This window comes from Oxyura jamaicensis, chromosome 14, assembly GCF_011077185.1.
Source record: "Oxyura jamaicensis isolate SHBP4307 breed ruddy duck chromosome 14, BPBGC_Ojam_1.0, whole genome shotgun sequence".
Lineage (NCBI taxonomy): Eukaryota > Metazoa > Chordata > Aves > Anseriformes > Anatidae > Oxyura > Oxyura jamaicensis.
The window spans coordinates 16,610,732-16,626,895 of NC_048906.1; the positions used below are offsets into that span (position 1 = coordinate 16,610,732).

At 39.5% G+C, this 16,164-nt stretch overlaps 1 long non-coding RNA gene across 1 annotated transcript in view; it reads right to left on the minus strand.

Moving 5' to 3' along the window:
- Positions 1–1,582: 1,582 nt before the first annotated feature.
- Positions 1,583–16,164, minus strand: part of LOC118174404 — a 19,113-nt gene continuing 4,531 nt past the window's right edge. Inside the window, exons 2-4 of the long non-coding RNA XR_004754645.1 lie at positions 7,669–7,675; positions 6,480–6,482; positions 1,583–1,718 (exon numbers count right to left, since the gene is read on the minus strand). This is a non-coding gene — a long non-coding RNA (uncharacterized LOC118174404). The remainder of the gene's footprint in view (positions 1,719–6,479; positions 6,483–7,668; positions 7,676–16,164) is intronic.

Below are 16,164 nucleotides of genomic sequence, written 5' to 3' on the forward strand. Positions count from 1 at the left end.
AAACTGCTGAGGAAACCACTGATAAAGCAAAGCATTTTCACCACTTCATACTCTGAAGTACATTATAACAACCAACCCCATCCAAAGTACACTCCGATACACACAGACAATTTCCTTCTAGAACCACAGCAGATTAACTTGTTATTCTTGATAGATAGATGGCAACCCTCCATTTACACTGCAAAATTCCAGTCTAATCTCTAATCAGCCATCTCATCCTTAGCCTCAAAGTTTTGGGCAGCAAGTTTACCTATGAATGAACTGCTTTACGCTAATTCCAAGGCATTAAGACGAGTCAAGGAGGTTGGCAGGCAGGCAGTTTCTTACTGGCCCATAAGCACAACAGGAACTTTAATACCCACTTTACTAATTTAGCTGACCCAATCCTCAACAGCACATTTACTAATTAGAGCTCTAAATCCCATAAAGAAGTTTATCTTTTATTATAATTGCCCATTATGAACACCAAGCTGTAATATTGAACGGATTTGGAAAAACTGCTTCACTACTATTTTCTTCAGACATTATCTGCATTTGTTCCATAAACATTAAAGTATAACTTGCCTCTCACAGTGTATTAAGAATGGATGCAATTAACTTTGTATCAAAAGCACAACCAAAACCTTCAAAGTGGTTAGTGTTTTTATAATGACATACAAAAAATATAAAATAAAATACTCAGGATTTTCCCTAAAATCGAGATCCCTCTTGGTGCATCTCCAAACAGGCTCTAGAATAATAAATACACTGATGAATCACAGCTTCCATTTCAAAAAGCTCCTGGTTTGTCCAGATTAAATGAGCAACATTTAATAGAAGAGAGAGACAGAGAGGTCAAGTAAAACAAAGGTTGAACAAGAGGATGCAAAAATAATTGAACTGTGGCCTCCCAGAAGAATTTGAGGGAAAAGGTACTTTTACTACCTCCACTACCTTACATCAGATAATGCAACTATCTTGGCACACTCAATACAGCTGAAGTGTTTTTTGTTGTTGTTGTTTGTTTTTGTTGTTGTTGTTGTTGTTGTTGTTTTTCCCTTTCTTCCCTGTTTTTGTCACAGGTAGTACCAAAACTAAAATTGACCTCTCAAATTCTAGGCCCTTTCTTTTCAACCATCTCCAGACAGGTGGGAAAAAGTACCCCAGTGGAGCAGTCAGCCTCCAGGCAAGAAGCTGGGAGGGTACAGACCCAGGACAGCTGACCCAAGCTGACCAAAAGGGGAATTCCGTACCATCTGACGTCATGCTTAACAATATACAGAGGTGGCTGGCCGGGGTGGGGGGAGCAGCTGCTCGGGGATAGACTGGGCATCAGTCAGCAAGTGGTGAGCAATTGCATTGTGCATTACTTGTTTTGTACACATTCTTAGTAGTAGTACTATTATCATTATTATTATTTTCCTGTCTTAATAAACTGTCCCTATCTCAACCCACAGGCTTCATTTTCCCATTTCTCTCCCCCATCCCAGAGAGGGAGGGCAGAGGGTGAGTGAACGGCTGTGTGGTGTTTAGCTGCTGGCCGGGATAAACTAGAACAGTCCTTTTGGCGTCCAACGTGGGGCATGAAGGGTTGAGATAACAACAGATCTGACAAGAGCATGTTAAACTAAAATTGGTGTAAGTATTAGACCTGCTTAATAGTTGCTTGTCACAATGTTGATTGCTTTAATCTCAGGTCTGCTATGCCTGTTTTCCAAATTAAGTTATATAGCATGTTACTGTATGTGTTCCCTGTCATGCTGTTTATCCTTTCTGGGCCCTGGTTTAAGATGAAATTGCTGGTCATGAGAGTAACCTGGTATTTGTACTCAGCACTGTCGTCAACTCTGTACTTTGTAAACCATAGTTCAGAAACTATTAACAGTTACACCTATTGCCTTTTTTCTTCAGGGAACCAATCTGCAGAGGGGACGGGGAGATATTTTTTCCTACTTGTTTACTCTCCCTTTCTCCTTTACCCCCCTCTTATCCTCCGAACTAGTTATGATAGTTCTTCAAGATTTTGAAAATCCTTGGGATGTTCACCAGCATGGTGTTATTGTTATGCCTCCTGAATGTGCTTCAGATTTTGTTTAAGGTTAAACAACTACTTAGGAATGCCATTCAGAGATCTGTCCTGAGGCGGGATAGCTGTCAGTGGCAGGGAGTGTGGGAGGATATGGGCAGGTTTCTAGAGGAGTGGGCACCTCCGATGTTTTGGAAATTCAAACCTGCACAACTGCAAAATCCTAAAAAACTGGTAGAATGCTTGAAAAGGGGAGTCATGACTCTGGCAGTTCCTAAGAGACACAAATCACTGTAGCATGCTGGGGTCTGGCCTATGCCTATCGAGCTGTAATGGATGCTACTATAAACATAGTGACAGAAACTGCAGCCACTCCAAGTCCTGTGACAGGCCCAACAGCCACTCCAACTCCTGCAGCCACTTCAACCCCTACAATGGACCCTGTGGCCACTGCAGCCCCTGCAGCCACTCCAACCTCTGCAACCTCTCCAGGTTGGTAGCTATATAACTCAATACTGGCCAAAGGGGTATTCCATACCCTCTGGCATCATGCTGAACAATATATAGGGGTGGCTAGTCTGGGTGGAGGGGAGGCTGCTTGAGGATAGGCTGGGCATTGGTCAGCGGGTGGTGAGCAATTGCATTGTGCATCACTTGTTTCGTATACATTGTTATTAGTAGTACTATTGTCTTTATTATTATTATTATTTTCCTGTCTTAAACTGTCTTTATCTCTACCCACAGGCTTCATTTTCCCATTTCTCTCCTCCACCCCAGAGAGGGAGGTGAGAGGGTGAGCAAATGGCTGCATGGCGCTTAGCTGCTGGCTGGGTTAAACCATAACACTTTTGCTCACCTTGTTTCAGTTTCAGCTTAGCTTTGTGCAATTGTGTAGTGTAAGACCTATGCTTACAGTAACTGAGATATGTCTGTGACCAGTAGAAAGTAATGACAAGTAGTTAATCTGTATAGAATAAACTATTTATTACCCTAAATAACAACATAGTGCAGAGTAGTTCATGCACAGGATAACAGTAAAGGACTTGAAAGCATGGGAACAGGAAGGTAAAAGAAGTCCCACCTACATTCAGCTCATGAATACAGTTGATTGATTACTGTTCATTAAGAGCATGCAAATTCAGAAGCTGGGTAAAACGTGAAGAAAGAAAGAATAAGCATCCAACACATATATACAGTATATTTTACATACAGAAAATTCAGCTTTTATCGGGCATTTCAGACATATGAAGAAATTAAGGTGTAAGCACACATTAGAAAATAAGAATAGCCCCAAGTAGGGTGTAAAATAAGACCACTGCCACTGTCCTCCTTGGAAAAGCTGACTGGCTGCAACTCACTCACCACAACTTGTTGGGGGAGGCTGCCTCTGTTGACCTTAAGAGTGAGAAGACTAACAGCAGGGTAAACATAACAGCAGGGAAGAGTAAGGACTAGGGTGAATGTGAAGAACAGTTTTAACTACGACAGATTTTTTCCTCCAACAATATTCTTTCTTTACTTGCAATAATTATTCCTGGACTAATAATAACTCTTTGATTAGACTGTTAAGACTTTAATTAGGAGAACAAACTCCTGCCGTTGCATATGAAGAGTTTCTTCAGCCTACAAACTGCACAAGGTGCACTGCAACAATTCATGGGGCCAGAAAGAGAGGAGAGAGAGTATACCAGAAGAACAACTTCAAATGGGAAATCACAAGTGCCAGCTCATATTTCTAAAACTGCTCAAATTTCAAGTTAAGCAACCAAATAAAATACACAACTTGGCAAACAGTTGTATTGCTGAGAATGCTTTAATTTCAAGGCTTTCTGCATATGAATGTGGTATTTAAAAGTGGTTAAAATCACATAAGTGGTATTTTTATTACTTAAGAACAGTACACAAACTTCTTGTCACCAAAATTAAACTGACTTTTAGCACTTATTTATCTCTAAATGAAACAGAAAATCTGATACCAGTTGTTCAGTGAAGACACTTGCTGAAAAATGAAAGTTAGTTTACTTATTTAGCCATTTCTCTATAAAGTACTTATTTTGGAGATATTGTCTTAAGTATCTCTTGATTCTTATCCTCCTAAAGAGTTCTCAGAAAACCACTGATTTACTAATAACTGGAAAAATGATTATGAGTAGAAACATCATCCTTAAAATAATACACAGGATTTTCGTGGAAATGCCTAGCAAAATAGTTCTGTCTTCTGCCTTTGAGTAGGTGTTCCTACTGTTTGAGATATAATAGTTAAGTGATTAGCATATGAGTTTGTGCAGAGATGAACATTTATACTACCATGTACAAAAATGGAATACAAGAATGATAAGCAACAATTTAATATTTACTTTGGGCTATTCAAATATCAGTAACAAACACTAGCTGCATAACACATCACTCAAAAATGGGTAGATTTTTTTTGGTTGAGTTAATGGGGTTCTGCTCTCACAGGCACATCCATTTTTCTGCATGTGAATTTTGTGAAAAAATAAATATTCACAGTATCCAGTTACTCAACTGCTTAAACAACCCATCAGGTCAAGTAATGCTGCAAATACAAAGTAGCTTCAAATAGGATGCCAGAGGTTAAGATGAAAACCACTGACAGAGTCCAGGTACTTCCTACCCCGAAAACACTGAGATTTTAAAATCTGGATAGTAGAACTGGATGGTCATAGCAGGTATCAAGTATTTAGCACCATGTTTTAATTAGTGTTAAGAAAATAACTAAGAAAACATATTTTTATTTTACCAAGTGAATGTGCCCTTACCAAAGGGAGCAGTAAAAATTTTAAACAGGCCTGTATTTTGTTATAAATGAGGATACAACTCAATCTGGATTTAGTAATATTTATAAAAGGCAAGTAAACAGCACTGGTTGTGCAGGGAATCTCTGCTCCACCAAGACGCACACACAACTGTCGAACTTTCTAAATATATAGAACACTGCTTTTACATATTCAAAAGAAACCCGAGGACGCCTATACATATGCATGACCTATCCCGCTTCGTATTATAATTAGTATTTTCACAAACTCCCCTCATCTGCGCCTGCGCAGTGCCTTCTGGTGGTGGTCGTTGTGGGGGTCGTGGGGATGAAGGCTCACGGTTCCCCCCCACCACCGCTAGCAGCCTTTCGTTCCTGCGCAGACCCTGTGGGCTCCTGGATCCTGACCAGACCGCAGGGCTGGCCCCGACCGGCTCCGTCTTCTGCGTATGCTCTGCCCTCCACAAGGCTCCCGAAAGCAACAAAACGCGATCGGCACCAACCCATGCGAGGCCGTCTTTTCCCGCGTTTCGTTAACCTTTGAAACCACACTAATAATATGATTATCATATAACATTAAACAACAAATTTTAACAGTTTCAACCAGAAAACCGCCAGCAACTTCCATGCCTTAACGGCGGGAGAAAAAGCAACCCGAGACGGCAAGGCGTCTCCTGAATCACCCTGTTTTGTTCCCTCTAAACTCTTTTCATTCCTGATGACCTCATCGTTAAGAGTCTGATGTTATCACAAACCATGGGGCTTGTCGACCCCCATGGCCGCATTCCACATCTCCCCCTTCTTTAATCAGCCATCTTCTTGACACGAATTATTACTCCATATATCACAATATTTATGACAGGGGGAACTATTTTGACAAAATGTGCTGTGCCAATTCTATAAGGTGTATGTTACAGAAGCATACATAGACCTTTGCTCAAGCCAACTTGTGGTTTAACCTGGCCGGCAGCTAAGCACCACACAGCCGTTCGCTCACCCTCCCTCTCTGGGATGGGGGAGAGAAATGGGAAAATGAAGCCTGTGAGTTGAGACAGAGACAGTTTATTAAGACAGGAAAATAATAATAATAGTAGTACTACGACTGAGAGAGAGAGTTAGGAGAACCTTATCAAATTGAGATAGACCGCTGACCCCCCCCCCCCCCCCCCCATCTAGCCACCCCTATATATTGTTCAGCATGACATCAGATGGTATGGAATACCCTGTGATAGGGTCAGCTGTCCTGGGTCTGTCCCCTCCCAGCTCCTGCTGCATCCCCAGCCAGCCCGCTGGCAGGACAGAGTGAGAAACTGGAAAGTCCTTGGCTTAGTGTAAGCACTGCTCTGCAACAATTAAAACATCAGTTCGTTATCAACACTCTTCTCATCCTAATCCAAAACATAGCACCCTACTGGCTACTAGGAGGAAAATTATCCTAACTGAAACCTGAAAACTGAATGCAGGACACAACTGCATTATTTATGCACAGAGCTGGACACCATTGTGCTGTGTTATATTCATGAAAAGGAGGGCTATGACAGATCCACGCTAGTGGAATTTTATTAACCCATTTTACTTAAGCTGACTTGCAAGAAACTAACTCCACAATCAGTAAGATTGTAAAGTAGGTATGTTTATTCAGCACTGGGCAGCACAGGGGGTAATCCCACCAAAGTCGTGCACACCTAACGCGGCAACTTTCTTTGGTTATATACAGTAAAGAGTTACATATGCATGAAGTTCCCCAATACGCCTATACATATGCGTAACCTGTCTCTGCTTCATATTAAAATTAGCTCCAATAAATCTTTTCCATTAACTCCTCCCATCTATGCTTGTGCAGTGCCTTCTGGTGGTGGGTGCTGAGGGTTGTTGGGATGAAGTAAGACATCTTCTTCAGCGTTGAACTTTTCACCTCATCTCCTTGCACATGCTCTCTGAGCCCTTGGTCGCAATCTGGGCCATAAGGTTGGTTTGGTCCGGTTCTCGGGCTCCAAGCGGGGCTCCTGTTATCTCGAGTCCTTGCGTGCTTGACATTCTTTCCTCCTTCCCTCTGAGCCCTTGGTCACAGTCTGGTGCCATATGGTTAATTTGATCTGGTCCCTGGGGTCCCAGGGGCTCATCTGGAGGCCCAAGCACAGCACAGGCACAGTACATCGCAAATGTAGCACATATTAAGCAATGACTGTTGCCTACATATTTATTCTTAATCAGTCGCTCTCTAATTCCTAATCCCATGTTTCAAAGCTTTCATAAAGCAAGCCCACTTGACTAGCAAAGACAAAATCATCTTCACTGTCTGCAAATATATGTTTCATTTACTAAACTAAATAGAATAGCTAAATGTCTGTTAAACTTCATTATCATAGCAGTAAGCAGAATAACAGCTCAGCGTCACTTGAATCTCTGGAACCATTACACGTTCTCCAAAAGCTACAGCCATTAAGCGGGAAAGGCAAGGTGTATTTTAAGTGATGTGACAACTTCTACATTATGTTCTTCTGCAGTCAAAGCTCTGAGAACAGGAATAAGTAAAAAAAAAAAAAAAAAAAAAAAAAAACTGTTAATAGAAAAAAGAATCAGAAAGGACAGTACTGAAGAATGATTAATAAGCACAACTATTGGTAGACTAAAAGAAAAAACACGGCTGTTGGAACTTGGGGGAATAGGACAGAATTAGAGGACAACACCTAGGCAACTGTGTTGCCTGCTAGCAGATCAGCAAAGTAATCTCTCATCACTGCAAAAGGCAGGAGCTCTTGACTCATATCAATTTCAGGAATAAGCAAAAACAATTAAATCTGAACTTTGAAGATAAAAATACAGTTTAGCTCACTGCCTTTGAAGCCTTTAGGCTCCATACTTTTGGATTCTCATTCCAAGTAACTCCGTATCTATCTTCATTAAAACTTTTGTTTTTAATTATGAAAACTATAATAGTCAGCAAAAGCAAACTAGCCAGATATTCATTGCAACAGCAAATCATAAAATGGTGCTGAATACTGAGGAAGTAGTAACACTGCCAAAAGCAAACAGTCCCAGCTCCTCCTGTTTCTACTCCTGTGAGTCTTTGCTAAATTGACACAACTCCCTAACCTAGCGAAAACATTTCACTTTTCTTGGCTGTGCAGCAAAGTAATGTGGGAATAAATATGTTGTTTTTGCAGTTACATTGTTTAGAGGGAACGAATGTGGCATTGACATATGTTTGCAGTGATAAGAAAGTTTAGCAGGTGACCTTGTAAAATGCAGACAACTGAACTCCTTAGAACAATTCAGTGAAAACCATGGTGTCAAGTCAGATAAGTGAAGAAACATTACCACTTCAAGCAGTAAAAAAAAGTCAAAAGAAATTTGAAATTTAACAGGCCGGCAACTGAAGGCCATGTATTGGCTGTGAAGCATCAAATAGATTGTGAACCTGGATTACCCAGTCAATGGGGAAACAGGGGAGGGTCCTTGTTGTCAAGAAGGAAAGTATATAAACTGTACTGTGGGACTAGTAGGTGCACTCTTGCTTGTGCGATGCCCGCCATTGCAATCGCAAATAAATTACTACTTCACTGAGATCCTCGCCTGAGCCTAAGTTACTGGCTACAGTATTTCTCACAGTAAACTGAATTGGCTCAGCAAGGGGTCTGACAGCACAAGGCTAGAGAAGAGGAAGGATGCATACCTGGAAGCTGTGGTGGGTGCAGATGGAACATTATTTAGTCAGGGACATGATGTTGTTAGATTATCTGTTGTGATAATGGAATACTTCATCCTTTGAGATCTACAAGAAAATGACAAAATTGCATCATTTCCTTGCTCTAGAAAACAGTCACAGTAAGTAGGAGACATGATTAAATTAGGAGAGGAAAGAACATTGATAATATTACCGAGAGATCTGTTTGGTTATCATGTACTTTCAATAACTAATGAACAAGTTAAATTAAGTTTTAAATTAAGTTTTTTAGAGAGGCTATAATCAGCCAACTATTCAGTGGCAAGTCACTGCATCCCTGCAATCACAACAAAGTAGCTTTCATTTATCAGCAGATGATACGTAATGAACTGACACTTCAAGTTTAAGTTAAATTGACAATGTTTTGACATTTCAATAAAATTGGAACCTGGTTTTCAGTGCTTTCCTGCACTCCGTCTCATGGGGAGAAATGTAGTGATTTTTTTGGTTGATGTTCATTTGTTTTTTTATAGTAACATCACTGTAGTTATATCTGCATTGCAAGTGACCCAAAGAACCCATTTTTAAATCACTTTCAAGCCTTTTTTTATGCATGGATCTTCTTTAGGATACTTGTTCTAGAGTGACTGAAATTGTATTAAATATAGCTCTACTTATAATTTCCTATCTTCTGGAAAATGAAAGTAATGTTATATTGTAAAAACACTAACTTGCTAACTTCCCACAAAAGACCATGATCCAGTACTGCTGGAAAAGCGAGAAGGGTAGAAGACAAAATGAAAAGCTCCCTGTTCCTCAGGGCCACGAAATAGAGCAAATTTACAGACCCTCCACTATTACTCTATGTGTTTACAAACTACTGTACACTTCACTAAGGGCACTAAAGGAAAGAAGCACAGGAAGTCTAAGAACAAGTCTGCAAGTAACTTCATTCCGTTAAAGGATAAAGAAAGCCAACCAGAACTTAGGGTCCTGTCATGAGACATCAGTACCAGAAGAATACCAAGATCAGCTGGCAATGAAATATGGTATGTTTATTGGCTCTGGATTTTTCTTGTAGGTTGGCAGCCCAAAAATCAAATCACTAAGATTTTCTTCAATATTGCTTCCTGGAGAAGCCCTAAAGCATGAAGCCAAAGTTCCCTAGTAGTAGCACAAATATTGCTTCCATTTTTACTTTTTGAGCTATGGTTTTGATGAAATACTGTTCTTATTCATTATTTTGTGCTAATCCTAAACTTAAGTAATTTCTCCTTCTGCTACAGCTGATGCCTTCACTATTACTCTACAATTTCCCCCTCCACTGTAATAGTCCGTGATAATTATGAGCGTGCACAGCTTATTCAGACAATAAGCCAAGCAAAAAAAGTTTGGAAAGTGGCAACATTTGTTGTATTTGCACAACTAAAAGAAAATGAACCTGTATGAGCTTTTTTTTTTTTTTTTTTTTTTTTTTTTTTTTTTTTTTTTTTTTTTTAATAGGCCTATCAAATCAGCACAATACTGAGTCCTTTACAGAGTTAGTTCACTTTCTGACATTCCCATCAGACCTGAAGTGCTGTATTACTCCCAGAACCACCCTCCCATATCTCACGAGGAGATGAGTAAAGTTACTGTTTTTGTGAGTAAGCACATAGCTAAAGCCAAGAAACAATTTAAGTAATTGCTCATCTCTACAACATGTTCATAACATATCTGAAGCTCACAACACAGCTGAAGCACACACCGCACCTCTGAAAATGGAGAATGGGCAGAATCAACTGCCAAGGCCAGACAAGATAACACTACTGTTAAGACCTAAACAATAGCTACTGAGCTAGAAAGCAAACTGAAGTCTGGAAGTGGTATTCTGAAGCACCAGTACTTGCAATGTCAGGAAGAGTACCAATTAATGAAAACAATGTAATCAACACCTGCATGTAAAACAAAGGCTTAAGAACATGTATTAGCAACCACATGCCTTATTTCAGTCTCCTTAACAGAGGATTCACAAGGCAGAGTTTGCATATCCAGCAAAAGACTAGGGTCATGGTTGATGCCTGTTATTGCTTTCTTCATTTTAATGCAGCCTAGTTAATAAGACAGTTTATGTAATGCATCATTAGGACAGAAAAAGCTGTTCTGGGAATGGAAATGTTTGTTGCATTGTGTATATTAGAATCAATAGAAGAGACACATTGAGCACATCTTATTCAACCAAAGCAGCATCTTGTTAAGCATTTAACATAAAATCGGGTATACTTCCTCTAGAAAGTAGATACACTGTAAATGCAAGGAAGGAAACTAGATTTAACATCAAGGCTCTCTCTCCTAATAAAATAAAGAAGAAATGAATACAATAAGCCTTTTGCAAGAGAATAGCAAAGGCTGAAGTCTTTCTTGCAGCAAAATCATATGTTACTAAAAGAACAGAACAGACTATAGAAGTGAATCATTGCAAAAAGAGCTCTGTATAGCTGTTAACTGTTGAATAAGCTACGTCTCAAGATGTAGAGTTACACCAAATTATTGAGTGCTGTGCTAATAAAAGAGTTAACATGTTAGTATCTACTATACAATTTCAGCTGAAATCTCCAAAGATATTAAGAAATTGGTTTCACACACCAGGTAAGCTGTCCTAAAACATAGTACTTAACATCTTTGATCTGAGGACTTGTACTACAGAAATATTACTCCCTTTTGATCAATAAATATCTACTGTTGTATTCCTCCAGCCACTACAACAACATACAGAGTAACGCATATTGCCGTAAGAATCATCTCATTTTAGCAGAACTGTAAACCTAGAAGGGGGGTTGTTATTTTAAATGAAGTATAATATTTGAGAAAATAAGAAAAAATAAATAGTGCTTGCTTATTTTATTATGCAACTAATTAGTGTAGAGTTGAAAAAATGTTAAGGCAATTCACATCCAGAGGTGTACGGACTCCCCTCTGCCAACCCAACCTAATCCTTTGAAAGGATAAATGAAACAGAAATCAGTGATCTTCCTTGAGCCCACCATATTCCAGCCAATAATGCAGCCATTAAGATGCAGCAGAAGCTGGTTGCTCCCTGTAGGCCAGGAGACTAAGCACAGAGCTCAGGCAGCAGGACAAGGGCCTTGAGAGTCACGGGCATTGCCACCCAAGCAAGGGAGCAGGGCCAGCTGCAGCCATGTTGGGCCAAGAGCCTAGATCCTTGAGCAAAGCCACAGTATCAACACAGGCCAAGCCAAATAGTCAGTCCACACATCATGACCAGCCCTGGTGATGACAGCCAGGTTCAGACACAGCCCAGTGGCAGCCAGATCTAAAGAGACAGGCCCAGAGCAGGGCATCAGCCTATGAGCCAGGGGCCACCTCAGTGAGGCCCGCAGCCAGGCCAAGCAGCAGCAGCAGCAGCAGCAGCAGCAGCAGCAGCAGCAGCAGCTACCCTCAAGGCCATGCCCCCCCCTAAAGTACCAGCAGAGGAGTGCCTGAAAGGCTGAGCTTAAATAGGGCCCTAGGTATGACTGGAGGCCTGGTCAGGGCAGTTAAGACCTAGTAGTGCCTTAGCAGCAACAATCAAAGCAGTAATTCTAAGACCTGCACTATCCTCTTTGCTGGTTTATTTGTTTCTTTTTAAAGACTGCCTGACTGCTAAAATAAGGCAAAGACAGGAATTTCATTTTGTCTTTGATATTGCAGCTATGGCATGTCAGCTTGTTCTGACTCATCTGCATTGAAGTTTGTCCTGGATACTGTTTTCTCGCTCCATTTTGCTCATTATTTGCCTATAATTTACTCACATCCATCAAAATCTTAAACCTTTCTAATCTTCCACTTTCAGTTTCCTCTACATGTATACATTTTTTTCATTGCTGTTGTTGTTCTGCCCTAAATCTTGTGTGCGTGATCTTTCTCTTCTCACCTCATCTTCTCTAATAATATATCCATTGAAGAGGAATATGTATTTCTTAATGCACAGGTGAAATAGACTTCTTAAAAGCAGCATTTTTTTCCAGGGACACTCCTAATAATACCCCTAAAAGCAACCTGCACCACTGATTCTTAGTTCTGAATACCAATTCAGATGCTAACTCATGTAGTAGGTGGATTTTTTTCACACTATTTAAAATAACCAATTGTTAACACAAGTTAGTTTCTCCCACTTCCAAGTCTGAGATACATTATACTGTATTTCAAGAAATTAAAGACATTGCTAAACAGTAACTCAGTTAATTCACATTTTACCTTTTCCCAAACTTATTGTTCAAGCAGTTTTCAAAAAAAAAAAAATAATAATAATAATAATGCTATTTCAGTCTATATAATTCAACAGACATAATTTGGCAACTGTCTAGTATAATAGCAGCTTAATTTGAACAGGTTGAAATGAATACCTGAGGCAGACTCCAGAGCTTTCCGAAGAGCAGCAAATATTTTCCTACCATTGTGAATCTTCTTTACAAGTATGAACAATATGCATACAAGCCCTTGTATTTTCGTTCACTTCTATGTGATCAAATTCTAATTACTGAATGCAGAAAGCACTAACACTGAACTGAATGGTACTGTGCAGTGGTAATTTGCCTCAGGCAGTCAAAAAGTCTTTCTTTCCTAGGCCACAGAATCTGCTTGGGGATTAGAAGTCAAGATTTCTGTCTTCCCTGACTGCTGCTCAGCCCATTAGCCAGTGCGCTTCCATGTCTTTATTTGGATAACTTAGGAAAAAGAACATACAGTGTAGCATAAAACTCAAAAGCATAAAGTGGCCTCAACTCAAAACGGGCTTAAAATATAAAGACACATATGATCCTACCCACACATCCATCTTCCTGATTGTTTCATAGTATTTCTCAAGAAAGCTGTACACTGTACACTGATTTTTCTTGCCTTTTTTACCCATAATATATTTTATGCATGCTTTTATGACCATGTGACTGGAGACTCCGAGTCTCTTACAGGAAGGATTACAGCAGAGCTCCTTTGACTTTTGCAGCCAAAGGAGGGCATATGCAAAAACACTCTGATCCCCAAGTTCCCTGCATGAGCAGGCCTGTCAGACCAGGCCAATTCAAGGACATGTTTCTCACAAAGCTTGACTGACATATATGTATATATTTTGATTTTTGATGTAGGTGTTGGTGGGAGATGAGAATTTTCATCAAACAGTCATGGTGCTTTCTCAGTCTTTAAAAAAGAGGCATAAGAGCCCTCTACCAAAGTTTCAAGTGGAGTGTGACCAGAGCTACATTTGATCATGAATTTAGACAATACCATCCCACCCTTCTTTTCTTTATGTCATTACAACTTTTGAAGATAAAGCTTGAAAAAGAAAAAGCAGTTAAAATACTTGCACTGTTTAGCACCCTTAGAAGGGATTGGGAAATATCAAAAAGCAATCAAGATCATTATTCCACTGTGCAAAATAATATGCAAATCTGCATGAGACTTGGGGTTTGTGCCCATGTTGTCTTCCCTATTTTTCTGGAGCCGGAAAGTCTCTTCCAGCTGCAACAATACAATAGTACCCTTACTAACATTTACTTTAAGATAGCTTTCATATGCACACACACACCTTTATTTACATTGTACTACAGGAATTTTATACTTGATACTGACTCTTCAGTCTTTGATTAGCTATTATGTTAATATACTAATGGTTTTCTCAAATAATTTTGTTCTGTAGAGTGTATTTGTTATGAATGGCCATGTCAAACCTTGGATATATTTTCATCTGGATGTATCTTTAGCACATCTAAGTAATAGGTGAATGTGATAAAGAACCCTCAAACCATTACAAGCTCTTCTCATATTAAAACTTACACCTCATTTTTAGTATTTCATTAAAATTTTCACTTGATCAGCCACCAGAAATATATATATATATATTTGTCTTAAGAGAAGGTATATATTTTAAACTAAATTAAACTGAAATGAAACTGAGCTTATTCCACAAGAAGTCTTCCAAGTATCACATACTTCAACTGCAAGACTCTCAACTGTTCATTGTTTTTTTTGCATCACAATTGTAACACTGGCTAAGACTGCCCAGATCTATCTGAAAACTACCTTGTTCTTTGACTATGCTGACTGATAACATTTTTTAATTGTTATTATTATTTTGGCAACAGCCCATTTCCTCATTTCTTTTATGTCTTTTTTTTTTCTATAAAAAGTAAGCTACATTATCAGTTTCACAGCTTTAAGTGTCATCTCTGCCATACTGCAGTATTTCACTATTCTCAGTAACTCAGAATATAAATTCTAATAACTGAACAGTACTTCCTACAATTTCCTACCAAAGTTCTTGATATAAAGGGTGGGGATAGCTATACATCTCACTGTAAAATATAGCTAGGCAGAGTAGTTTTAAGTTAAAACACATTTTTTAGTCTAGTTGAAATGAAGATTTAAGATTTTATAAAATAGTTCCCTTAAATACAGGATCACCTGTTGTTTATATGAAAGAAAAAAAAGTCTGTTTTATGAAATTATGTAAATTTACATAACTTGTCACATTTTATAACACTATATTAATCACAGGGAGAAAAAATGATCACTTAAAGGACTTGGTTCACTACTGAATGCTGCATCCAAAGTCTGTTTCCTGCCTCCTTACTTAACATATTCCCAGAAGTTTTAAACTTACAGTCTACACTGTGAAAACTTTTCCTGCCTCCTTACTTAATGTATTCCCAGAAGTTTTACGCTTAGAAGTTTTACAATTTTAAGTGCCTTTTTTTTTTTTCTGCCTTTTTTTTCCAGGCAGAAAACCTCTGGACCTATGTGAGTTCACAGTATAAAGTGCCATGTTAACTGTTCTAGAATCACACATCAACTTTTCTCCATCATGCAAGGCCCAGTCTTCAGACACGAGAAATATATTAATTACTAAATTGCATAAGTTAACAGCAAATAAGGCAAAGAGGAAAAGGTAGGGGCCTAAATCACAATTATCCTTCAAAGGCCAGTGATTTTTTTTATTTTCCTTTATTTATTTATTTATTTATTTTTGAGCAGCAACTAGTCCCATCTACTAATGCTGTGTGACAGTATTCTCTTGAGATTTGGCTTCACACATGGGTTTTGCTCATGTTGTGTAATACATCTTTTCACTTGCTTTGAGGCTGGCTCTGAACTACACCTTGAAGCCACAGGCCAAATGTCATAGATGTAAACAACCATGCTCAAGCTTCAATACATTTCCTAATTACACTCTATTTACTAGTTCACTCTTATTCAGAGGGAGGATCCTGTTGCCTCCTCTTTCTACCTACTTTTTTTGCACTGCCTCTGGAGTTAATTTGAAAGGCATTGTAAACAATGTCATTCTGCTAACATACAGCAAACTACTTAACATCTTGGGTTATTTTTCTGCCCTCATATCAAATTCATCAGCACATCACACCAACTCCATAAGTGACAATGAAAGCAGGGAGGGAACATAGCCAGCTTTTTGCCTGACTGGGGAGCAGGAGAGAACTACTCCTCCCTCCCTCCCTCTCTCCCTCCCTCCCTCTCTCCCTCCCTCCCTCCCTCCCTCCCTCCCTCCCTCCCTCCCTCCCTTCCTCCCTCCCTCCCTCCCTCCCTCCCTCCCTTCCTTCCTTCCTTCCTTCCTTCCTTCCTTCCTTCCTTCCTCCCTCCCTCCCTCCCTCCCTCCCTCCCTCCCTTTCTCCCTCCCTTTCTTCCCTCCTTCCTCCCTTCCTTCCTCCATCCCTTCCTTCCTCC